This window comes from Typopeltis vanoorti, chromosome 12 (assembly GCF_054136105.1).
Source record: "Typopeltis vanoorti isolate ZY-2024b chromosome 12, IOZ_Tvanoo_1.0, whole genome shotgun sequence".
Taxonomy (NCBI): domain Eukaryota; kingdom Metazoa; phylum Arthropoda; class Arachnida; order Uropygi; family Thelyphonidae; genus Typopeltis; species Typopeltis vanoorti.
Genome location: NC_143560.1, coordinates 32,215,379 through 32,241,661, shown reverse-complemented (window position 1 = coordinate 32,241,661; position 26,283 = coordinate 32,215,379). Strand labels below are relative to the sequence as shown.

At 37.4% G+C, this 26,283-nt stretch overlaps 1 protein-coding gene across 1 annotated transcript in view; it reads right to left on the bottom strand.

Moving 5' to 3' along the window:
- hop (tyrosine-protein kinase hopscotch) overlaps positions 1-23,305 on the bottom strand; it is a 251,815-nt gene extending 228,510 nt beyond the window's left edge. Inside the window, exon 1 of the mRNA XM_090401853.1 lies at positions 23,246-23,305. The gene's annotated coding sequence lies outside the window, so the exon portion shown is untranslated. The remainder of the gene's footprint in view (positions 1-23,245) is intronic.
- Positions 23,306-26,283: the final 2,978 nt, after the last annotated feature.

Here is a 26,283-nt window from a genome sequence, read left to right as displayed (position 1 = left end):
TAAAAAACGTTCACAAAAAATTCAAGAATGCTGTACAACAAAAATCCACAAAATTCTATAAAAAAAGCATTTCATATCCATTTCATTAAAATCAATAGACTCATATCAAACCCAATTGTTATTTCTAGAACCTCAAATGTCCAAACTACTTTCTATATGATTCTTTTCATAATAACAGCAGTATATATGCAAGTGTGCTGCTGTTCTTATGGAAATTCCATGGTTGAAATAAATGAAGCTAGAATCCTTTTTATGATATCCTATGGCTCAAAATTTTCTAGCCACACTGTTGCTTTCATTTGATGCTTTTACCACTCTCCTAATTCCAATGATGACTCCAACTTCTAATTATGGTATTATCTTACCTTATTATCAACCTTAGTATTATCTCTGCTTGATTTTCATATTGGGTAATTAGAACTAGTTTTAATTAATTATCCAATCATATAAAAGTATTTGTTGTTCACAACAATCTTGCACAAATTATCTGATAACCAGAATAGAGATAATCCTATTCATTCTCTCTCTCTCTCTCTCTCTGCACCCTGGACCTTTTCTTAATGGTGCAAATGGACCTTTGGTAATGTGGATGGTAGTGATAGTGAAATTAATGAAATGTATAGTCAAATAAGCCAAGCAAATAAGGGTGATCATTATGGGTGATTTTAATTATGGCAATATAGACTGGAGTGAAGAGATAGCAACTGGAAGTAAAGAAAATGAGTTTCTTGAGTTTTTGAGGGATAACTACCTCAGACAGTATGTAACAGAGGGCACACGAGGATTAAGGGTCTTGGATTTGGTCATCTCATCAGAGGATGTAATTATAAATGAGGTGTCAAATCATCCACCAATTGGTGAAAGTGACCATGAGGTGATTACCTGGGTGGTTGCCAGCAGTGCAAGGAACCCTGTGAAAAAACGGTATATGTGGAACTACGGGGGGGGATTGTGATTATGAAGAGCTCAGGAGACAGCTTGCGGGTGTAGCATGGAATGAGGAGTTAGCTGGAAAAGAGATCAATGCAGCTTGGGGGATTTTCAAAAACTATTTAGTAGATGCAATGTCTAAATGTATTCCAATGGTGAGAAGGTTAAATAAGGTAGGTGTGAGATGGATGAATAAAGAGATTAAGCATGCGATACAGAGAAAAAGGGCATTGTTGAGGCAGCATAAGAGAAGTGCAAGTAACCAATTTCACGAGGTCTACAAAGACCAGGCAAGGAGGGTGACTGGGTTGGTGAGAGTAGCTAAAGAGGGATATGAACAGCAGTTAGCTAATGAAGCCAAAAAGAATCCTAGGGAATTCTTTCAATATGTAGCCAGCAAAAGAAAGAACGATTATGGAAGGATGACATTCATTGGAGGAAATGGTATAAAGACAGCTGTTGCAGAATGTGTGGTGGAGATACTTAATGAACAGTTCATAAAGATCTTTCAATCTTGTAAATGTGACTTCATGGAGAGAGTGAGAGCAGTTGATGATGGGGAGGAGAGACTGACTGTAAGTGAGCAAGAGGTGTTTGGGGAGTTGAGTAAACTAGATGTAAATAAGGCTGTGGGACTTGATAATATATCACCACGTATTCTGAAGGAATGTGCCAGAGAGTTGACACCTGCCTTGACATATTTTTTTAATACGAGTTTTGCACTTGGTCAAGTTCCTAAAGAGTGGAAGGAGGGCAAGATTGTGCCACTTCATAAAGGAGGTGATCATACTCAAGCATCAAACTATAGGCCTATCTCTGTGTCAGGTGTTGTGGTTAAGTTGTTGGAGAAGCTTGTGAGAACTAGGATCCAGAGTCGGGTTGACAACAATTGTTAGATTGTGATAGAGTGGAAATTTGTATTCCTATCTTATCACAGTCTAACATGCTTTTTTCAAACAAAAGAATGAGATAAATACAGTAAATTGCCTCTAAGCGTAGAATAAGTATTATGTATATGTAAATCAAGTATGTTCTGTTATGAAAAGGTTAATTAAGTATGTATTTTGTGCCATTTGTGAACATATTTAATTTAGTATTGAAAATATAAAGCATTACCAGAGCTTTAGAAATTAACCTGTGCAAAGGGATTATAAAATGTGAGCACAAATCCAACAGTTGGGGGGTTGCCAAGTCCAAAGGTTAAGGAGTCGTAATGCAACGGAGGGTTCGTCCCAAGTAAACAATGACGTCATAGTACGTGCAGTTAGCAGGGCAGACAATGGTTGTCATGACGTAAAAGTTCGCCAAATATCGAAGGGGGCGAGAAGCGCCGTGAAAAAGGAGGGAAATATAAGGGTCATGCGACCCTGAGACAAGGTTTTTTTTCTTCCCTGGATTTTCTGGTGTCTGGTTCCTGTGCGGTGGCGTGGGGCGCGAGTCTCTTCGATGTCGGAAGGTGCCCCAATGTCGGACGTCTCCCGATAGGCAGTTATGGTCTTGGTGGCCGTATTCGCCGCGAAAAGAAGTTTCCTGTGAACCTATGAAGCTCTAAAGAATCGAAAGGAGAAGATAAGTAAACTTTGTTTGTGTTACACTGAATGGCAATGAAAGATTTGTGTCATGTTAACATGTTGTAAAACGGACATTTATGATTTTAGGATAGGATTATGCTGCTAGGACTTTAGAAGGATATTGAATTTATGTTGATTATCTGTCATTGTGTTTAAGTTGCCTTTATATTGAGTGAAATTAAGGATATGTTTAAAGTAAAGAATTGGCATAATATAAAGAGATTGTGAAAGATATGAATGTTATCTTGTGTAGTCTGACAGAGCTACAGAGTTTAGATCGATTGTAAAATAGTACATGAATAACGCATTAGCGAAGGTTAATATAATTCATACTTTAGGAAGCTACTGTATATTAATTTATATGTGTAACAGTAGTGTTTGAATTTTATATACCTTGTCTGAAATTCCCTTAAGATGGGATTTATTTTAGTGTTCTTATGTGTATCAACCTTTGAATATAATAAACCTTGCTTTTGTTTCTGACAAAGACTTTCTGTGATTTCTGGAATCCGATGCACCGCTTATGAAAATATTAATGCGAACCTATGCGGGACATTAAAAGAGATATTTGAAAAGAGTAAGTTTTGGTCACGTCTGCAGAGTTAATTGGTATCATTAAGTACTGTCCTGAGATTACCTCTTGGTTGTTAATATTAATTAATCTAATAGCGCTAAGTGGCGCAGCGAAAATTATAAATTTCTTGGCGTTTTAAGAGGGGTACATCTCAGACACTCTGATACTGCCTCGATCTCGAGGAAATTCCATTGTCCCTCAGAGGTACCACGTGTTACCTGATAGACTGTATCAAGGAGATATAGTAAAAGGTTAAAGTAGTTGTATCTGAGAAGAAAGGTTACAACATAAATCGCGCAGCAGATAGGATATAAAACAAGTTGTGCAAATATAAATAATAAGAATAAAATTAAGGAAGAAAACGTCGTAACATAAAAGGCAGACAGCCGGTAGAATATAAAGATAAGAAAAAGGAAAAAGATATATAACACAATGGTATACTCTTTGATGGACAGCATGGATTTGCTAAAGGGAGGTCATGTTTTAGTAACCTACTTACTTATTACAATAAGTAAGTTGATGATGAGGAGGAGAGACTGACTGTAGGTGAGCAAGAGGTGTTTGGGGAGTTGAGTAAACTAGATGTAAATAAGGCTGTGAGACTTGATAATATATCACCGCGTATTCTGAAGGAATGCCAGAGAGTTGACACCTGCCTTGACATATTTTTTTAATACGAGTTTTGCACTTGGTCAAGTTCCTAAAGAGTGGAAGGAGGGCAAGATTGTGCCACTTCATAAAGGAGGTGATCGAACTCAAGCATCAAACTATAGGCCTATCTCTGTGTCAGATGTTGTGGTTAAGTTGTTGGAGAAGCTTGTGATAACTAGGATCCAGAGTCGGGTTGACAACAATGGTATACTCTTTGATGGACAGCATGGACAGCTAAAGGGAGGTCATGTTTTAGTAACCTACTTACTTATTACAAGTAAGTTGATGATGGGGAGGAGAGACTGACTGTAAGTGAGCAAGAGGTGTTTGGGGAGTTGAGTAAACTAGATGTAAATAAGGCTGTGGGACTTGATAATACATCACCGCGTATTCTGAAGGAATGTGCCAGAGAGTTGACACCTGCCTTGACGTATTTTTTTAATACGAGTTTTGCACTTGATCAAGTGCCTAAAGAGTGGAAGGAGGGCAAGATTGTGCCACTTCATAAAGGAGGTGATCGAACTCAAGCATCAAACTATAGGCCTATCTCTGTGTCAGATGTTGTGGTTAAGTTGTTGGAGAAGCTTGTGATAACTAGGATCCAGAGTCGGGTTGACAACAATGGTACACTCTTTGATGGACAGCATGGACAGCTAAAGGGAGGTCATGTTTTAGTAACCTACTTACTTATTACAATAAGTAAGTTGATGATGGGGAGGAGAGACTGACTGTAGGTGAGCAAGAGGTGTTTGGGGAGTTGAGTAAACTAGATGTAAATAAGGCTGTGGGACTTGATAATACATCACCGCGTATTCTGAAGGAATGTGCCAGAGAGTTGACACCTGCCTTGACGTATTTTTTTAATACGAGTTTTGCACTTGATCAAGTGCCTAAAGAGTGGAAGGAGGGCAAGATTGTGCCACTTCATAAAGGAGGTGATCAAACTCAAGCATCAAACTATAGGCCTATCTCTGTGTCAGGTGTTGTGGTTAAGTAGTTGGAGAAGCTTGTGAGAACTAGGATTCAGAGTCGAGTTGACAACAATGGTATAATCTTTGATGGACAGATTTATTTGCTAAAGGGAGGTCATGTTTTATTAACCTACTTACTTATTACAATAAAGTGACTGCTTCCTTGGACAGAGGAGAAGGATACACAGCAATATACTTGGATTTCACAAAGGCTTTTGATAGAGTACCTCATGATAAGTTGACAGTCAAACTAGAGCAGATGGGGTTGGATATTAGATTAGTGCATTGGATTGGAGACTGGCTATCTGATAGGTATCAACAAGTTGTGTATGGGGGGTGTGATATCCAGGAAAAGGAAAGTCACTAGTGGAGTGCCTCAGGGATCTGTTTTAGGGAATACTATTTAACTTGTATATTAATGATATTGGCGAAGATTTGGATGGAGATATTCAGTTGTTTGCAGATGATGCAAAGTTGGGACAAACCATAAAGAGTAGTGAAGATGTTGTGGCCTTGCAAGAAGACTTGAATAAATTGAGTGATTGGGCACAGAGATGGGGATGTGAGTTCAATGTTGCAAAATGTAAGGTTTTAAAATTTGGAAAACAAAGATGGGATGCAGAATTTATGCTTGGTGAGAATATATTGTTGGAGGTAGAGGAAATAAAAGATCTTGGGGTGATAGTGGATAAGGATCTAAAATTTAGGGGACACATCGCCAAAATTGTGAAGACAACACAAAGAGTTCTGGGAATGATGCGGAGGACACTGACGTGTAGAAGTAGGGAGTTCTTGTTCCGTTGTATAAGGCTTTGATTAGGCCACACATGGACTATTGTGCCCAGATTTGGTCACCGGGTTTTCAGAAGGATGAAGAGATGTTGGAAAGGGTCCAAAGGCGAATGACTAAGGTAGTTTCTGACCTCTGGAATGTCAAGTATGAGGAAAGATTGAGAAGATGCAATTTGCAGAGTCTGGTGTACAGGAGAAAGAAGGGAGATATGATAGAGACCTACAAGTTGGTAAGGGGTTGTTATAGGATCAATGCTGGAGAAGTTTTACAGAGAATAGTGGGAGATCAGGGGAGAACCGGAGGTCATCCCTGGAAACTGTATAAAGAGGGTGTGAGTAGGGGAGTGAGAGGCAGGTTTTTTTCGTGCAGAGTTGTGAATGATTGGAATGCCTTGCCTGAGAATGTGGTGTCTGCAAGGAGTTTGAGTGTGTTTAAGACATGGTATGATGAGCTGTGTGTGTAATAAAAGGACCTCCCAGATGAGTCTTTGACTCCATGAGGTCTTGGGAAATAATAATAATATTAACCAGCTCTCCATCCAAATATGCAGTAGATGTCAGTTCTCTTCTTAGCAACTCCAACCATAAGCCTTCCACATAGTCTATCTCAGCCTTTGGCAGTGCAATGGCAACAATGGGATAACCTTTGTGATTTCTATTTTCCATGGTCTGATTACTGTTTCCAGTTTTCTGATCCAAATACCAATACATATGCACAACTCCCAACTACTATCCATGTGACCTGATGTTCCGACCAAAATTATGTTTAATCAAAATTAAACTTAAACCCTAGCTTTGCAATTAGACTGTAGAGCCTGCAACATCTTAATAATAATGATAAAAATAAAAAACTAATCTATGCTATTGTGCAGTATGACCTTTGCGGTTCTTGCCAAGAAATTATATTCTTCTTTAATCCTTTATCCAAGTGTAAGCAAAACAAAGTTTGCAGGTGCAGTATCTTCACAACTAAGCTATTTGGATACAGAGGCTAGTGACTTCACATTAATTGCCATAGTATTATCTCTTCTGGGTTTGGCTTCCAACAATGAAACCTCGTTAAAGGTCAAAACTGGTCTGGGCAGTGGCCCTTCCCATTATGCACATCCAAAAGGATAAGTGCTTTGCATTATGGGATACTAAGGCAATTAATGTGACATCAATTGCCTCTATATACAAGTAATAGCCTAGTCGTGATGATACTTCATGTGCAAGCTTTGTTTGCTTATGCTTGGATAAAGGATTAAACAAGAATATAAATTTTTGTCATCGAAATTATTGTTCCTCTCATAAACAATGAGGAAGGTCATGTCATCGGTAGCAAATTCTTTCGCTACTTAGAGGTCCACCAATTAACTAATTATCTCTAAACAGATTCTGCTAATCTCATTCTGTAGAAGATCTCCAAGCTAAACTTACTCACTTTGGTCACAAGCTATAGAAAGGTTTGAAGAAATTCATGTTGTTGCTTTTGACATTTCTGAGTCATTTGATCAGGTCTAGCACAGAGTCATCCTGAGCAGACTATGATTTTATAGTCTGCTCTTTGTGATTAGATTGCCAATTTCTGCTCTCTTTAGATTCTCTATCAATAACGAGGTACTTCAGTGCTCTTTGTTCTCTCCCTGTAAAATAATGACCTCCATCCCTCTCTCTCTCTCTAACATCAAACCCTATTATTTTACTAATGACAGTATTCTCCATTCCACTTCTTCAGCTAACAAACCTTGTAGAGCTCAAATGATTCAAGCTTCAAGATCTTCCATAACCAGTTTTTATACATCTCTTTCAATTCTCCAGTGGAAAAATCTAGTAACTTCAGTGCTACCAAAACAGTCCTCATATAAAAGATCTTACTTCACTCTCCTCCCTTACCTTTTTGATAATATTCATCTAATCAAGATCAGATTTTACCTTAATGACAGTGCAATGACATGCATCACCCTCACACAGCCACAACAGCTCCCAAAAAATTGGTGTTACCTTCTTTTCAAACCACTCTACCCAACCTGAATGTTATTGATTTGTGAATTATAGCTGAAGCAACTAACACAGCGAGGCCAGTGAGTTATGACTGCTCAATTGCACTGTTCTCTGGCCAGTTTGCCTGTTTATTATAATGGGTGTCTCCATGGAGTCAGGGGGACTCATCGTGAGAGACCTTAAATTGACATATTAGCTATTATTCACACAATACCCAGCATTCCTTTCCTTAAATTCATTTGCAGACGAAGCACTTACAACCATTTCTGGCAATGCATTCCACCTATTCACCACCCTCCGAGCAAAAAAAATCGTACTAAAACCCATGTCAACTACACTCTTACACAATTTCCAGGAGTGACCCCCCCCCTTCTCTACTCTCCTGCACTGTACTGAAAAAACTGTGTCAATCCTAAAAAAAACATTTAATAATATATGGTTTTATCATATTGCCTCTCTTACTTCTACCAGCTAGTTTTTGGAGCCCATAGACCTTCAATCTATTCTCATAGGAAGCATTCCACAGACCTGTTGCAATCTTTGTCACTTGCCTCTGGATCATCTCCACCACTTCTTCATGCACACAGAATCCAGGTAACCAGATCTGCACGTAGTCCAGATGTGGCCTTATTAAAGCTTTATACAGGGGAACAAGAATTTCTCTATCCCAGCTTGTTAGTGTATTCTTTGGTGATGTTTTGGCCAACTTTGCAATATGCCCTCTAAACTTCAATTCACTCCACAATCATCTTCAATCCCTTGCTTCATCTATTTCAATTTATAACAGCAAGATGAAAATGAGAAAAAAACAACTCAGAACACAGTTCTTGCTGGGGTAGTACAGTGATACTCTCCCCTAAGATAGCCTGATGTTACCATAAAAGGTGGAAATCCACTTACGCAGACTCCCTGCAATCGCTTCCTTCTGATGCTCTGTTCCTTTTATAGGTGTTGTTCCACTGAAAGGGCTCCACCATTCCTACAATTTCGTCTATAAAATATGGATGTATCTGTAACATCCTCCATTTTAATATCTTACTTATGCCAAATTAGTCTTTCAACTCTATACTTTAATATTTGATTATGCACCTACCAAGAGTTCACTAATGATGAATTTAACTTTTTGACATAAAAGTGCTATGGTATATTTAATAGAGGGGTCTTGCTCTCTCTTAAGGTTTCTATATAGTCTGCAAACATTTTGAAACAGATATACTAATGAAAGGCAAATATATGTACTTCTGGACAGTTCATCAAGGTAACTTTGATGCCAAAAATTATGTTCTCCTGAGCTTTCTGGTAAATTTCAAACAAACCTTTAAATTTCTTCCTATACTTGTCTATAAAATATGGTTGAATCTATAATATTTTCCATTACAATATAATAAAACTGTCATTAAATTTTAAAGGGAAGACATTTAAAAAAAAAACAATATAACAAAAAAAATCAGGAAAAAATATTGCACTAATTTCCTCAAATAACAATTAACAGAACCTTTATTGTAAAGTGTGAAATACAAAGAATAATTATGGGTATATTAATCAATGAATTTGTGATAAATTATGATGCAGGAAAAGAAATTTTTTGCCTTTTTGGGAGAAGTCTACATTTGATTACTTCATAAATATTTGCCTGGGAATGTAAAGACAGAATGCATTTTCAAGTCACAGCATGATAAACTTTGTCACATATACACAGCATGTGTATATGTGACAAAGCACCTCCAACGATGAGTCACTGACTCCATGGAAGTCTAATAATAATAACAGTAAATATTTCTGGCTTCTAAAAAAATTCTTTCAATGAATATGCTTGTAGATAGTGCTGAAAGAAATTTTCTTTGAGAAATTGTACTGCAGAATAAGTTCAGTCATTAGCCTTGGAAATCTTTTTTTTTTTTTTTTAAACAATAAGTATGGCCTGTTATTCAATGTAATGATTTCAGCTATAGTGTAATGCAAAGACTTTGCCTGTTTGTCATCTATCCTTTTTTTTTTTCCAGATTATTCATTAGCATGAAATAATGTTTGTGTCTTGGTGGACTTACTTTGGATTCTGACTACTTACTTGTTCTTACATTGTAGTTTGATATTTTAGTTTCATGGTTTTGTTTTACAAATTCATTGCTATACCTGTGTTTTTACAATTCATCATAGATGTGCACTTCTGTTTTTCTGTATCACCCCAATATTCTGTTTGCATACTTTACATTTCACAAATTTTGAATCCTCACATAAATCATAACACTCCCAAATACTGCTTCTTTTTTAATTGTTATGATGCATGTAACAGGAATTGTTCTGCTTCAAATGACTGAATACCGAATCTTTCAACTACTGATTTTGCCAAAGCTGAATATTTGAAAAAAAAAAACAAAAAAAAAACACCAAATTAGCTAAATACTAAAATATTAGTGCAAGTGGAAGAACGACAGTACATTGTGCCCTTCAATGGAAAAGAACAGAGTTCAGTTCTTGTCATGACTAGAGGATGAGCTTTTTCAGTTGAAGGTGAGTTAGCAGGGTTTTTGTCTTCTCCTGGAAATGCAGGTTTTTCATCCCACATACAGGTAATTTGGCTGTGAGAACACACACAATTTGCAGACAATATACATGTGGAGGTGGTGAGTGGCAGGTGGCGCTGTGTTGATGGTAGTAGTGTCATGTGGTTGGAGGATTAAGTAAGGGAGACAGTGAGTTGTAGTGGAGTAGTGTGCCCTCCTCATAACGAGTCCTTGGAGGTGTTACATGATAATAATAATAAAACTGAATATTCAGTGCAATCATAATCATGCATCCCAAATATCAGTGCAATCTAAATCATGCATCCCAAATATTCAACACAAAAGATACAGGAGTTCTCAATCACTGTGTATGTTATAATGTACATAACATAAATTTTTTTTTTTTGCTTCAACTAGCCGAAAACTAAATCTCCCAAATATTTGGCTTTAGCCAAATATTTGAGAGATTTTGACTACCGTCTGCCCCCAGTTTTGTATATCATCAGCAACCAACTAAATATCCCCATCAAAACATTCTTTATATCATTAATACACAGGATGATTTGAGGAGGAGGTTATTTTGCTGTTTGCTGATTCAAGGCTCTATACAAAACACTGAGGGCACTCCATTGTCACTCTCATTCTCCTAGATGCAATGGCACCATACTGTTCTCTAATGTTCGTCTGTCAGCCACTCCCCTATACAAGCCACCAGCTTCGCATCCATTCCCATTTGTTAAAACTATTCTGTCCAATGCCTATGCAAAGTCTAGCATATCATGGTGGCTGTCACATTGTAGTCATTTTCCTTATCTAATTCTGCTGTGACTATAATGAAATGTGAATACATTACTAAGGCTGAAAATTCCATATAAAGTTCTTTGCATTCTAGACAGGATTCAAGCTCATTTCTTTCCAACCACAGGGTGTCATAATTCTTAACTGCGCTAGGGAGATTCTTAAAGTTTCATAGCTGGCAAAGGTTGGTCGATTGGTAGAGCATCTGCTACTAATGGCTCAGTTAAGTAAGTTTGAGTGTGGTTAGTAGTTGGAAGGGGACCAATCGTTTGATGCTGTTGGCACACTCTCCCTCGATGAGTCTTTGGGCTCCCTGGAGATGTCTAATAATAATAATATAACGATTTTATCAATAGGTATCATTCTAGTGAGGATAAGATGACAATGCAATTCATTACAGTGCTTCGCAGTATAAACAATACTAGAGAAAAAAAAATTATTGAGCTAACTAACATTTCACTGAATTTTTAACGTATCTTCAGAGCATATTAAAACTGTGGTAAAATGAATGACACTTAGATTGTTGTAGAAGCAATTCAAACTGCAATTTAAAAGAAACTAATGCCCTATCAAGGTGCCCTCTAGGGACTAGATAAACAAAATTAATTCAGAGAAGTGAGGCTAAATGGAGTCTTGGAATGACAACCTCTCAGATCTTTGGAAAATTAATGCAGCAACCTTAATTGTTGTGATTAGGGATAATAATAATACTTTCCAGTTTCTGGGAGAAAACAAAGGAGAGAACAGGTTTAAAAAGAAAATGGATACATTTCATAGCTGATTCCAAAAATAGTCTCTACCACTGACACTGACTTCTGTGCATCACAATTGTTGTGCTGTCATCTAATCCTATATGAAGAAGTATAACATAAGTTGTTTTTTTTAAAGCTGATATTAAGAGATCTACTATTCTGTCTAAAGTAGGCAAAGCAGGCACAGGGAACATTATACACTCAAGAATGTGAAGGAGGATGAATTTGATCCTTTGGAGAATGGATGAAAGTTGCTATTTGAATATGTATACTACACACACACACACATGCATATATATGTATAAATATATATATCAGGGGTGAATATTCTGGGTGTTTTAGTGTGTGTGATACACACTCATGGAATAGCAATATCACCGATATTATATTTTTGCATGTATTCCTGTTAAAGACTCCTCTAATTGTTTCCTGGCTTTGGGTGATTTCTAAAATTAAACACAGTATATTAATGCTTCATGAAGAGGAGGACACTTTTCGATGCATAAACATGCATCACATTCGTGTTAATAGCCAGGGTGTGTGGTCACAAATACTGATACCTTTGAGCCCTTTAAACAGATGTGCAGATGGCACAGCGTGTCCAGTTCTTAGCATTCCAATGGCTTTAAATGGCCTAGAAGGTGAGGCTGGGTGTGTGTGTGCTCAGACAATAACACCCAGAAATCATTAGTGGCTGTGTTCGGTTAGTGTTTGAAGAAATCCAAATGGTCACAAATACTGACACCTTTGAACCCTTTAAACAGATGTGCAGATGGCACAGCATGTCCAATTCTTAGCATTCCAATGGTTTTAAACTGCCCAGAAGGCAAAGCAGGATGTGCACTGAGACACTTAGAAGTCATTAGTGACTGTGACTGGTTATTGTTTGAAGAAATCCAATTGAATGTTGTCATGAGTTGCTGTTTTTGTTTTCTGCCTTACAGTTTGCGAGAGAGAAGTATGGTTTGCGAGAGAGAAGTATGATCTGATGTGTTTAGGACACCGATATAGTCAAGTTTTTAATATACAAGGTGTCCACATTAGACATCCCTAGTTTTGAAGAACAGTAGAAATTCAAAATGCAGAAATATGTAAGGTTTGAAATGTTCAAACGTTCCAGAAACATGTTTCATCCAGAATTTTTTTTATAAAAACTTGGTGAATGTTCCTTCTCATCTGTACAATTTCGAAACCATGGTCCATACACTAAAGTAGTAGTAACATGTTGAAAACTAGGGAGGGCCAATGCGGACATGCTGTATAATTTTCCATAAATAATTTATAATTTTCTTGCCCATATTTACAATGGGAAACAGTGCTGATGATCTACTGAATGTCCCCTTTTCTGCCAGAGCTTTTGCGGATTGTATGATTACAGTCAAATGAGGTTGAACTTGTGCATAATTAAGTAAAATGATTTTATTTTAATTTCAGCCTTTCTTTAGCTCAATCCAGAAAAATAACAATTTCACGAGTGATTACTTTTTCTGAATTCTGTGCATATTATATGGCTGTATTTAAAAGGTGTATCATAACTCAAATTATCAGCGTTTCACTCTAGTATTTACCAATGATAATCTAATCTGCTTCTAATGTGGTTCTCACATAAACAGCGCACGTGAAGCATAGGCTATTGTTTATTTGACCTTTATTCTTTCCTTGATAAATTAAAGTATTCAAAGTTATCCTACAATTAATTGCATTGGACTAATTAAGATGAGCATTAAAGTGCTATGCACTCTTAAAACTTTCATACATCAATAAAAATGCAATCGTAGTGAAATCAGCGTGAATTTTTTAGTGCAGGTTGCATAAGCCAAACAACAGCACACCCAATCTAAATGGGGCATGCGACACCACTGATATATATGTGTGTGTGTGTGTGTGTGTATGTGTGTGTTTTAATGTCTGACGCATGCACAAAAGGTCACAAGACCTACAGCAGATTAGTGCTGTGTGTAAGCAAGAGAATAAAAAGAAAGGAGGAATCTGTTCACATTTTGTTTCAACAGCTGAAGGATTCCTTGGGGAAGGTACAGATGGAATGAAAAGGGAGGCAGTGCAGTTGGTTGGGTTAGCATCAAGATGGACTCTAAACGGGTGTTGATTAGCAGTGGGTCTTGTTTAATGATTTTGGAGGAAAGTAGAAGAATAATAGCAGTCAATTCAGCAGAGTACTACTGTCCATGAAAGTATCTGCAGAAAAGGCACAAAGCAGAAAACGAACGTTAGTGAAGAAGGGATTGAAGTGGGTAAAAAGAGGGATCATTAATTAACCAGATTACCCTCTTATGAATAGAATCAACCAATCTTAGCATGTTGGTGCACCACCCAAAATATGAGAGCAATATTCCAAGGCTGGGAAGATTTGGGATTTGTATAGAGTTAGCAGCTGTGAAGTAGTATTTTTTTCGCACAAGACACCAGTTTATTGGTGGCTGCAGAAGCTCCACTTAAAATGTGTGATAGGAAAGGTCAGAGGTATGGGAGCAATATTCCAGGGTATATTTGGAAAGATTTGGGATTTGTACAGAGTTAGCAGCTGTGAAGTAGTACTTTTTTTGCACAAGACACATACCAGTTTACGCATACCAGGGGGTGATTAAGGGTCAAAGCTGTATAACTGAGAGGAGACCTCCACATAGCCTTTAAAGGAATGCAGAGAACCGACCAGGGCTTCTGACCTAATGTCCAATCCTCACCTTCTCGTGGTGCACCCTGTTGGGTATCTACTTTGATACTGAACGAACGAGGATGGGCTGGCAATTTGGGATTTAGCCGACCAAATTGTATTCTTATTGGTTAAACCAAAATAAAAAATGATGGTACAACATGACAAAATTTCATGCCGGCTGGGGCGTCGCCCGGTTAAACAAGGCCCCCGTTGTTTTCGCCAGGGAACCAGGGCGAACAGCGAAAAGTCAGCTACTGGAACAAATCTGGAAACAAACCCCAACTCAACATCACCAGAGTTAAAGATCGGTACTATCAACGTAAGAAGCCTGAATGGCAAAGAAATGGAGCTAGCTGAGGAATTAGATAAGTACCAGATCGACATAATAGGGGTGACTGAAACAAAAAAGACCAAAACTGGTGAGATCTTTCTGAGCAATAAATACAAAATGTTATATTCAGGCAATCACAATCAAGGAAAAGAAGGAGTAGCCATAGTATTCAACACAAAATACGAGGCTAATCTTCTTGAATGGCAGTCAGTCTCAAGTAGAGTAATGTGGGCAAATATGAGAATGGGGAACTGGACAATGAGACTTATTTGTGCCTATGGTCCCACAGAAGGTTCTACTAAGGTAGAAGTGGAGGAATTTTTTGAGGCTTTAGAAAAAGCAACTGACACAATGAAAAAGGAAAAGTTGGTCCTTGTTGGGGATCTAAATAGTAGAGTAGGAAATGATTGTGAGACATACAAAAATATTTTGGGAAAATTTGGAGAAAAGAGCAAAGCTAATAATAATGGCAAATATCTGTTGGATTTCTGCTCAGGACATGGACTGGTTATTACTAACACCATGTTCCAACATAAAAATGTGCACAAATTCACATGGAGAGAAGAGGCTAGGAATAAGAAAAGTCTCATTGACTATGTTATTGTTGATAGTGATGTTTTCTCCCTGGTGCAGGACACCAGAGTGTACAGAGGATTTGAAATTGGAAGTGATCACTATTTAGTCTTGAGCAGGATAAAATTGAATTTCATATTGAAAAGAATAACATGTAAGAAAGTTTTAAAGCGAATAAAAGTTGAGCAGCTCTCAGATGTGAACTGTAGACTAAAATACAGAAATATTATTGAAAAGAAAATGAAAGAGTTTGAGAACAGGAATCAAACCTTGGAGATTCAGTGGCAAACTCTGAAGGAAACATTGATTGATTCTGCCAGAGAGGCATGTGGTGAGGTTGTGTGCAAGGATAAAAAAATTAGAACTCCCTGGTGGACACAGGAAGTCAAAGAGGCAGTGAAGGAAAAGAAGAAAGCATATCAAAAGTTCCTGGCAAATAAGTCAGCTTTTACTCTTACAGAATACAGAGACAAATGTAAGAAAGCTAAACAGTGTGTAAAACTAGCTAAACAAAAGTCATGGGAGGACTTTGGCAAGAATATAGAAAATAAATATCAAGAAGGTGGCAAAATATTCTGGAGGTTGTTGAAGAAGCTTAGGAATGGAGGAAAGAGTGCTGTAAAAGGAATTAGAGATGATAAAGGTGAAATGAAAACAGGAGAAAAAGATATCCTTGAAGTATGGAGTAATTACTTTGAAAAACTGCTAAATGAAACAAGCAGTGATGACAGCACAGTGGTAAAAAACACTGACCAGGCATGCAGTCAGGAATACATATCCATACTTGAAGTAGAAAAAGCCATCAAAGGCTTGAAATGTGGAAAGGCAGCAGGAGTAGATGATATTCGACCAGAAATGCTGAAGTATGGTGGTATAAGAGTCTTACAGTGGCTGCACTGCATAGTTCAGAAAGCCTGGACAGAGGGACGAATTCCCGATGATTGGAGTAGAGCTCTCATAGTACCCATATATAAAAAGGGAAATAAAACTGAATGTGAGAATTACAGAGGTATTTCCCTACTGAGTGTTCCTGGCAAGATCTATGCAAGTATACTTGAGAAACGGTTGAGAAAAATTGTGGAAGAAAAGCTTGGTGAAGAACAAGCTGGATTCAGGCCAAATAGAGGCTGTCAGGATCAGATCTTCACTTTACGACAAATAGTCGAGAAAGCATGGGAATATAACAAAGATCTGTATTTAAGTTTTGTCGATTTGGAAAAGGCATATGACAAGGTGCCAAGAGAGAAGCTATTCAATACGCTGCAGTTATATGGTGTCAATGGGGCATTATATCAAGCAATACTTAGTCTTTATTTGAGTTGCAAGTCAGCAGTTAGAATTGAAGGAAGTACAGGAAGATGGTTTAATGTTAAATCTGGTGTGAGACAAGGATGTACATTATCCCCTCTGTTATTCATTATCTATATGGATCACATTATGAAGGAATGTGGTATTCAACCTGATATCAAAATTGGAGATGTTAATGTCAGCTCTTTGCTTTATGCGGATGATGTTATACTTCTAAATAAATCCGCTACAAGTCTGCAAGATTCTCTGACTGAATTGAATAGCTGTTGTAATAGATGTGGTATGAAGGTCAGCAATAAAAAGACAAAGACAATGAAAATAGGCAGAATCATTGAAAATGTCAACTGTGTTGTGAATGGAGAACCTGTGGAACAAGTAACACATTTCAGCTACTTAGGCACAATTTTTACTGAAGATGGTAAACTAAATATAGAAATAGACAACAGAATCAGCAAAGCTGGTATCGTGGGAAATCAATTGAATAAATTCATATGGAATAAGAAAGAAATTAGTTGGAACACTAAATTAGCTGTATACAAGACTGTGTTCAAACCAATTTTAACTTATGGATCTGAGAGCTGGGTCAGAAGTAAAACACTTGACCAAAGACTAGAGACCGCAGATATGAGAGTCCTGAGAAAGATTAGAGGCGTGAACAGATGGCATCAATGGCAATATCATATTAAAAATGAGGATATTAGGAAAGAACTTGACATTGTCAGCATCCAGGAATGCGTTAGCAGAGCTAATCTCAGATGGTATGGTCACTTAATAGAATGGGAGAGGAAAGATTAGCAAAACAAGTGTTCTCTGCCAGGTTGGCAGGAAAACGACCCAGAGGAAGACCAAGATATAGGTGGATTGATACGGTACAAAGTGCCTTAGACGATAGAAATATAAGATCTGATAATGTTGGAGTCTTGACAAGTAACAGACTGATTTGGAGGAAAATTGTAGATAGGAAGTTAGTAATTATGTAATTTTTTTCATGTAGTACTGTCATATCCTGTACACCCCTTGAGGGTACATGACAGGAATTTGATGATGATGATGATGATGATGACATACCAGTTTTTTGGTAGCTGCAGAAGCTCTAATTAAAATGTGTGCCAGGAAAGGTCCAAGAAAGGAAATTTGATTATGTTTGGATCTCTGAGTATTAGTGAAGGTAAGGAATGTGAACTCTTTCTTGCAAGAGATCAGACAGACTGAGTTTTAGTGGCAATGAAGTCTACAAGCTTGTCCTTGTCCCATTGGGATATAACTAAGAAATCAGAGTTCAGGTCACTGGGTGTAATGGATCTTGATGACTGTGCGAGAGATGGGGGGGTGCAACATTTTGTTTATTTTATAAGGGTTACAGGCACTAATTAAAAAATGCTGGAAAGTGAAAGAGCTGTGACATTCCAACAACTAGCCCTGGCTCTGTGTATAAGAGTTCTAAGGATATGATACTGTTGGTATGGATGATGGCAGACTGTTTAAGTGCCTTCTAGTGTGTATGGATTTCTAATAAACAGAAAAGGATAATGAAATATTTCATAGTTATAGATACCAAACAATTTTAAACCCTGGTTTTACTCCATTTCCCAAGTGAGCAAACAGACAAAATGTCAAGTTTGCGCCTGCAATTGATGCAAGACAAGCTAATCCCAAAGGTAGTGCAAGACCGAGGCAACTCGTGGTAAAGGTGGAGCAAGCTCTTGGTCTTGCACTACCTGTGGGATCAGCTTGTCTTGCATCAATTGCAGGCGCAAACTTGACATTTTGTCTGTTTGCTCGCTTGGGAAATGGAGTAAAACCAGGTTTAAAAATTGCTTGGTATCTTTAACATAATTATACCCAAGTTAAAAATACTTTCTACATTTCATAGTTATGTAACTAGTGTTACATAGCTATCAAATTTTACATAACAGCATTAGACTTGATATCAGAATCAGAGATATCAAACTTAGCTCTAGATGAGATACTGCTAAAGAAATCTGGTGCAAGTCTCTAGGATTCTTTACTAACATCTGAATGATAGCTGAAACAAATCTGGTTTGAAAATTGACAATAAAAAGATCAAAACTATGAAAATGGCCAGAAATATGAAAAATTTCAAGTACATCATTACAATCACAACATGGATGTTGTGAGTGCAAGCAATGTGAATGAATTCAAGAATAAGTTTGATAGCTGGTGTGTGTGTGTGTGTGTGTAGTATGCAGCCTCCATCAATGAGTCCCTGACTCCCTGGAGGTTTCTCTTAATAACAATAATATTTCAGCTATTTAGGCAAAGTATTTAGTGAAGATAGCAAATTAAATATAATTATAATATTTTCACATAATTAAAATATAATTATAATATATAATTATTTCCTCATATTAGATATATTGTTGATATGGCACCTACGTGTGGCAAAACAATGGTGGCCAAGACATCTTTGTTGGGCAAGCTAAATTTGCATGATTTTGCACAGTGTAAAATTTGTGAGATATATTCGTTGTGAAAGTTGAAAGATTTGTGGATGGAGAGTGAAACTGGTGAGAATGTGTATAATAAATGCTTTAAAAGTGAATGCAGAGAGAACAAATTATGTGAGAGTAGAGAGCATTGATACATGACCGAAAAATCTAAATATCAGTAATAATACTGAAAGTGCAGTGGCAGAAAAAGAGGAGAACACAGAAGACCTGAATAAAGAAATTGCTCATGTGCATTTTTTCTTCACAGAACAAAGTGGGAGAGATTGAAAAATTGCAGAAATGGCAAGAGATCAGTCGAACTGAAAGCAGGAAAAAAAAAGGGGGGGGGGGGGTCTGAATCTAAAAAGAATATTGTGAGAATAACTGAGAGAATGAGTGTAAGCACAAAATTATTTACGACAATTCTATGATAAGGGGAGTTTTTCATGAAAGCACTACATAATCTTGTTTCCCTGGTGGAAAAATTAATAATACTAGAAATACTGTCAGAAGCAGAAAGGGAAGGTGAAAAAATTGATTGTTATTATTATTATTCAGGCCTCCATGGAGTCAAGAGACTCATCGTGGGGAGGTCCTTCTTAGGAAACACACAGTCTATCATACCACTCTCCTTGAACTATCGATTCTTGCTCTCACCACTCTATCAGGCAATGCATTCCACGCAAAGAAAAACCATTCCTCAGCCTCTTGCTCACAGCTTCCTTTCGTAACTTCCAGGGATGGCCACTTGTCATCACTCCTTCCCGTTGTTCCACAAAGCGAAAGAGCTCCCAAGTGTCCACCCTGTAACTGCCTCTCAACAGTTTAAAAGTCAATCATATCACCTCTCTTTCTTCTATCTACTAAACTTTGCAGTCCACATTCCCTCAGCCGATCCTCATACTAACATTGTGCAGTCCTGAAACCATCTTTGTTATCTGCCTCTGTACCCTTTCCACAACTAATTTATCTCCTTCAAATCCTGGGGACCAAATTTAATAACAATAGTCTAAGTGGTCTGATCAAGGTTTTATATATTGGAATGATAACTCTTTTAGCGTCCTTCTCAGTATTGCAGCAATCCTCTGGGTTACCTTCACCACCTTTGCAATATGCTCCCTAAATTTCAGTTTTCTATCAATCATCATCCCCAAATCTCTTGTCTCCCCTAATCGTCGAAAATAATTTTTTGCTTATACTCATTCTCTCAATTATTCTTAAAATATTCTTTTTAGATTCAGACCCCCCCCCCTCTTTTTTTTTCCTGCTTTCATTTAGACTGATCTCTTGCCATTATGGCTGAAACCAATGACCTGAGAGGTAAGAAGTATCAAATGAGGGAAGATATGAGTCATTGGAAAAAGCAAAAAAGAAGAGTGAGAGGGTGACGTTTGTGAGTCTGCTACCATGCTATGATAGAGGCAAACTGAGGAGGAGGGCAAAGATAACTAATGAATTCCTTCTGCAGGTTGTGCAGAAGGAATTATTATTAAATAATAATTTAATGATGATGTAGAGTTTGTGGGCTTATGGCCTGAGTTTGACAGATGCAAAGATTTGTACAATGCTGATGGGCAGACTTAAATGGATTTAAAGTTAGGTGTCTTGAGAGAGAGAGAGAGAGCTTTGTTCACTGAGAGTGTGAAAGTACAAAGTCAGGAAAATTAAAGCAATTAGGGCAGATGTAGACAAGCATGTGAAGACACTCATGAAGCAGATGAGTGTGTAAATGAACAAACAAATGCAGAATCTAGTCTCTCACTCAAATGGTATGCAGAGTACTTTATATACTCCAGGCACTGAGAGAGGAGAGAGCTGATCTTGGGTAGAATGGATAAGTGTAACAAGTTTCTGGTGGGCTTAAAAGCTGTGTGCTAGGAAATAGGGGATGGTGATGGCATTTCTGAAATCCTTTTGAAGGAATGGCTGAAGAATGGGAGAAGTGATTATTTTTTTAATTCTGTAAGCACTGTAGCCACTGGATAGGAAGGTGTTGTTATATGGTGGAGATCTGTTGAAAGAGAGTTCCACTGGAACAAAGATTATAGGCGCTATTGGTTAGAGTTTTAACGATGCTATATTGTTGAGAGGGGTTGTGGTGGTGGGAAAGCTTGTGAACGTATCTGCCTGTGTAAGTGGGGTTTTCTATATACAGCGAAGAAGAGTTTACCATTCGGAAGGCATGTCACTAAGCTGTCTAGGAAGGGTAAGCTATTGTTATTTTCCTTTTCCATCATAAACTGGATTCTTTGATGTTGATTATTGAGGTGAGTGAGGAAGAAGTCTAATGTGTCTGGGCCATGAGGCCAAATAGAGAACACATCGTCTACGTATCTTAGCCAGATAGCAGGTTTGAGAGGTCCAAGTCTATGGCTCGTATTTCAAAATTTTCCATGCAAAAATTGGCAAGTGGGGTGAGAGAGGGGGGAACCTATAGCAATCCCTCTACCTGTTTGTAAATTTTCTTCTTTCAAGAAAAAGAACCAGAACTGATGGCACAGGAAAAGAGATCTAAGATATCTGATGAGAAAATGTTTTTAAGAGTACTAAGGTGTCATTTAAGGAAATGTTGGTAAACAGCGAGATGGCAAGAACACTTGCCTATAAAGTTACCAAGAATTGTCCACAACTCAAGGGTTAAACCATCAATCAACATATGGAAATATGACTTCTGCATTGCTTAACCTTGGTATCACTTCTGGGTCTGGCTCCCTCTGATGAGGCCTCAATAAAGGTCGAAACCAGTCTGGGTAGTGGCCCTTCCCATAATGCATAGCATTATACAAGTCTGAAAGGATATGTGCATTGCATTATGGGGTACTAAGACAACTGATGTGAAGTCATCAACTTCTATACATGTAGCCCAGTCGTGAAGTGACTTCAAGCACAAACTTTGTTTGTTTGCATATGAAACCAAGAATATAACTTCTTGGCATCTTTAACTTATTGAGAGTATATCACTATGCAACAGAAGCTTTCGTAATAACATGATTTATTACTCATAAACCAGGTTCTACTATGAAATATATTCATAGAATTATTATGAACTCTAGTAACACATTTTATGTGTTACTAGAGTTCATAAGTATATAAATGAAATAACATTCAATTAAAATATATGTATTAAACTACACAGAAATTGCATGCAAGAGACTGATGCTAATAAAGCATCGGAACAAAAATACACATCATCTTTGAAAATGTTAGTTCATCTATAAATTAGATTCAAACTTAATCACTGCTAAATGTTGTGATCAAGCTGATAATCTGATTACATGAAACTAACATATTACATGAAATGTGACATGGTGTTTATCAGGAATTTCTTTTCTATTATGATTGTCAACAATCTGACCAGAAATTTTAATAAATTTGGAAGTTTTCCAATGTGTTACACAATCTTTCCTCAGTGTAGCAATGGAAAAACTTCGACCCACTTATTAGAATGTAAGTGATCTATATCTAGAGCCGAAACAGACAAACTACATGTTTTTAATTATACAATATCACAAATACAATTTGTTAAACCAATAAAAAATGATTAGTGAGAAATATAAATAATGAAGTGTTCTGTGCCACTGACATCTTGTACGATACTTTGAAATGTTACCATACAAAATTTAGCAAACAAACGAAGATAAAGTATGAATAATGAATATTCCGTTTTATTTTATTTGTATTACATAACTACAGTAAATCAATACTTCTACATTTATGATTTTTATTCATCTTAATCTTTCTTATCTTTAAGGTAAGTTTAACTTGAAGAATTCTTTTTCAATAAAATGAAAAGAACTATCGTTAAGTCCTTATATATCATTATATCCGAGAAAAGTAAAGGATATTAAATGAAATCTCAACAGGCTTAGTAAAGAATAGAATAACTTTTACAATTCATTATATTTCCGTTGTGTTTATTGCAACGAATGATCAAATTCAGAAAGCAACAGTTAATAATTCTATGTACATGAAACAGGTCCTCAGTTTTTTATATCAAATTTGCATAATTCCAGCTCCTGATGAGTTTTTAAAAAGGCTTATTATTTTGGAAATAAAAATAATGAAATATATATGAAGACAAATCACTTTTAATGCATTAGAAATATATAACATCTTTTGAAAACGTAATTCCATGTGCTGATAGAACAAATCAAAAATTACAAACTGATGTTTTTTATGCTTATAACCTACACGTGTGTAATAGAAATGTATCATAGGTAGTCAAGTCTACCTCACGAATAGCTTTAATATATAGCTAATGCAGCAACGGAAATATTTCATTCTTATTATACAATTGCTATCAATATGATTAGCTTACTCCTATCGTTCACGGCGTCATAAAAACCGTATTCGAGCAACATTGATATATAACTGTCCACTCACCCTTTATATGCCAAAGTATGTTATGTTATTACAATTTTAACTGTGTGCAACCTGTCAGTTCCGCTTCGAGTGCAGCACAACTGTGATTTCATATCAAATCAAACGAAGTTTTCTTTGTATTATCAACGACAAATGTAATGTCATTTGAAGTAATATGTAGCTTTTTAATGTTCGCACTCAAAAGAAATCTGAGAATTCTTCAATTACAGTCCTTGATTTTACTTTATTTCTCTATTTCCCACATGGATAGAATATTGTTACACACAACGACCGGTGATACCAGATGGCGATTATTACTTCACCTTTATTTATTAATTTTTTATGTGCAGTATATCTTGTGTTTCTCGTATGAGAATTGTCCTTATTGATCTAAATTTCGCCAAGATAGGATGTTTTCCTATAACCAAATTATTTCATGGTGCCTTAAATAGTAAAGAATAGCTTACAAAATGGGAGTTTATGAAACGTATGTTTCCCAAAATCCTCCCCCCCTTAACAAAACCACATGGCAAACAGTACTCATCTGAAGTTTTTATTATTATTATTATTATTAATGAGATGCATTGGAATGATAAATAAATAAAATCCTGAAAAATCCACGAACTTAGCTCAATTTCCGGATGTTATTAATATTTTCAAATTATGGCCACTCCAACTGGAACAGCAACTTATCAATCTCGCTTCCTTAAATTAAATCCTCTAACGCCTTTTATTCCCAAATTGAGTAGTCGGAGCTCAGCTCATTTGACTTAGCTAGCTTAGTTTTGAAGATTGCTGGCAGCTAGCCTATATCCTTCTAATTATCACTAATAAAAGTATATCATCCAGGTGGTGACATTGCAGAAACGAATAAACCAGTAGATTATACGGGAATTGTGGTTAATGAAGTGGAGGTGAGTAGTCTATTGCATAACCTCAATGTCAATACATCTGTGGGATTGGATGGTATACCAGCTCGTGTTGTATGAGAAGCAGCTAAAGAATTGTCAGTACCCTTGACCATTTTGTTTAATTTGAGTCTCGGGTCTGGGTTAGTCCCGAGCGGGTGGAAAGAGGGGAAAATAGTTCCACTGCATAAAGGTGGTTCCAAGACTGCTGTAGTAAATTACCGACCGATTAGCATATCAGGAATCGTTGTCAAGGTCTTAGAGAAAATAGTCAAGAGGAAAATACAAGATTGGATAGAAGAAAATGGGATACTGTATCGGGGACAGCATGGTTTTGCGAAGGGTAGGTCATGCCTCAGTAACTTGCTCACGTATTATAACACAGTGACGGCTGAACTGGATAAGGGTAATGGGTTTACGGTGATTCTACTGGACCTTGCCAAGGCCTTTGACAGGATTCCACATGGAATTCTAATCAGTAAATTGCAGCATATGGGAATGGACATAGGGTTGGTGAGATGGATAGGAGGGTGGTTGACGGAGAGATATCAGAGAGTGGTTTACTCGGGAGTAGAGTCCACAAGACGGCCTGTGACTAGTGGTGTGCCACAAGGATCTGTTCTTGGACCACTGCTGTTTAATTTGTTCATAAATGATATAGGAAATGATCTGAGAGGAACAGTTCATTTGTTTGCGGATGATGCGAAGTTGGGTAGGGCAATAGTGAATGCAGATGACGTCAAAATTTTGCAGGATGATTTGGATAGATTGGAGGTCTGGGCTAAGGAGAATGGATGTCAGTTTAATGTGGCAAAATGTAAGGTTATGCATTTTGGGGTGAAAAGATTGGCGGCAGTTTACTGCATTGGTGGAACCGTGCTCCAGGAAATTGATGAGGCACGAGATTTAGGAGTGTTGGTAGATAAGGAATTGAAATTTAGGGGACACATTGCAAAAGTGACCAAAACAGCTCATCAAATCACTTGGTTGCTGAAGAATACGATGACAAGCAGAGACAAGCAGGTTATTGTTCCTCTGTATCGAGCCTTGATAAGACCCCATCTAGACTACTGTGCTCAGATTTGGTCACCTAGGTTTCTTCTTGATGGGGAGGAGGTGGAGAGGATCCAGAGGCGAGTGACCAAGATGATAGCAGGTCTGTGGAATGAACCGTATGAGAACAGGTTGAGGATTTGTGGGTTGCAAAAATTGGTTGATAGGCGGAGGAGGGGAGATATGATTGAGACATTCAAATTACTGAAGGGTTTCTATAAAATTAATTCAGAAGATATTTTTGAGTACAGGGCTGGTTGTGGGAGGACTAGGGGACATCCATGGAAACTGGGCAAAAGTGTGGTTAGTAAAGGTGTTAGAGTTGGGTTCTTTACTTTTAGAGTAGTGAATGAGTGGAATGCGCTCCCTGAGTCTGTGGTGGATGCTGTGACAGTGAATGAGTTTAAGGCGAGGTATATGATAGATACTGTATGAATGTCAAATAGTTGTGATGAATATGATTTGGGGCCTCCCTCGATGAGTCCAATGACTCCCTGGAGTTGCCCGTAATAATAGTAATAGTAATAGTAATAGTAATAATAGTGGACTCCGCTATCAATGAATCAAGACTTTCAGGAAAGTGTTTACGGTAGACAAATGCTGCCATCTCGTGGCCATAACCCTTAACACACACACATATGTATGTATGTATGTATGTATGTATACGAGGGACGTCCAGAAAGTAAGTTCCGTTTTTAAATATTTTCCCTATAGTGCTGCGATCGCAATGGTATGCATGCGTGCTGAGTTTGTTGATTCGTTAGCAAGGCGTTGGTGCCATTTTCAGACATTCTGGCAGTGTGTACGCTTCTTGGTGTGTATTTATAATGTCAGAGAAAATCGAATCTCCCGCTGCATGTAAAATCGAAATTGTGTCGGAGAAGCTGATGTAGCTCAGTGGATATGGCGTTTGCACACCAGGGCTCTTGACTGGACGAAGGAAGAATTCTTGGTTTCGAATCTAGTCGGCGACTAGAGGAAATTTTTCTAAGCCTTTTTTCGACCGGTTCCCGAGTTAGGCGATCTCTGGTATGGGCAAGCGGGTTTTTTCTCCCAGAAACTCGGATTTCTCATCCCGTAAACTCAAGAAAATCGACC